We start from the raw sequence: 1,170 nt of genomic DNA on the forward strand, positions 1-1,170 counted from the left end.
TGGGGGTTGCTCGTCCTGAGGTGGAGCACTTTACATTTTTCAGTGTTGAACTTCATCAGATTCTGATCCATCCAACTTGCTAGCCTCTCTAGGTCTGCCTGTATCTGTATCTTCAAGTGTGACCATGCTTCCCCATAACTTGGTGTCATCCATGAACTTGGTCAATGAGCTCTTCACCCCCACATCCAAATTGTTAATGAAGATCTTGCAAAGTACTGGACCAAGCACTGACCCCTGCAGGACATCACTGCCCACTTCTCACCAGGATGACACAGATCCATTCACAAGGATAAGTTAGTGCAACCCATCTAAGTAAGATATACAGTAGTGCCCATTGATTGCAGTCCTACTCAGCACCTACTCTTTTACAAGTCGTGGCAAGCTACTACATTGTATACTGTGGTGTCTCTAGCGGATGCTGTGAGTACTCCACTGCCCCCTTGGTCGGGGTCCCCCAACTTTCCTGCCATGACTTGTTGTAACCTGAAGAGAGGGAGGGGGTTCACTGGTGTTCCTCTTCCCCTGTTGACCCGAAGACAGGGTACTCACAGGAGTGCTCCGGTGTTCCTTGGGGTTCTGCCTTCCCTACACCCCATCCACTCGCCAGCTACTTGGGTGTTGCTTTCGTTGTTCTGCTGTTCCCTGTAAGCCCCTTCACTAAGGGGTCAAGCGTCAGCTTCGGCACTGGCCAGTTGCCTGGATATTAAGGCATCTGGAGCCTCAGACCCTGATGCCAGAGGGCTGGGTGCCCGTCATCTGGTGTCCTTCTCCCTCCAAGGGAGAAGGATGCTCTGATAAACTTTGAAATTCAGTTGACCTTCCCCCAGCCTGGTGCAGGACGCTGGTCCCCCTGCCTTAGATGTGGGGGCAGAACCTACAATGCTGCCCCTGCCAGCCTCTGGAGCCACTGCCTGCCTGGTGTGCTCCCTGCTGGCTCTCTCTCTCCTCTCCCCTGCCAGCTTCTGGTGGGGTTTTTAAATTTCCTGCGGCAGCAGCGTGAGCTGCCACAATTAGTCGGCCACCACCCCACCCAGGAAGCAAACATTTGAAGACCTGGCAGAGCGCCAGTTCGTGAAGCTCTGGCTCTGGCTCCGGCTTCGGCTCTGGCTCCAGCTCTGGCTCCAGCCCCCCCCCCGCCAGTAAGTTTACCAGGGTATATGGGGCACACTT

The 1,170-nt window shown here is 54.2% G+C and overlaps 1 protein-coding gene and 1 long non-coding RNA gene across 4 annotated transcripts in view; one reads left to right on the forward strand and one right to left on the reverse strand.

The window, feature by feature from the left end:
• The window catches only part of KIF6 (kinesin family member 6), a 518,996-nt gene that overhangs the window by 54,692 nt on the left and 463,134 nt on the right, over positions 1-1,170 (forward strand). The window lies entirely within an intron of this gene.
• Positions 1-1,170, reverse strand: part of LOC109304554 — a 15,986-nt gene that overhangs the window by 603 nt on the left and 14,213 nt on the right. The window lies entirely within an intron of this gene.

Source organism: Gavialis gangeticus, unplaced genomic scaffold (genome assembly GCF_001723915.1).
Source record: "Gavialis gangeticus isolate Ggan-Ray unplaced genomic scaffold, GavGan_comp1, whole genome shotgun sequence".
Taxonomy (NCBI): domain Eukaryota; kingdom Metazoa; phylum Chordata; order Crocodylia; family Gavialidae; genus Gavialis; species Gavialis gangeticus.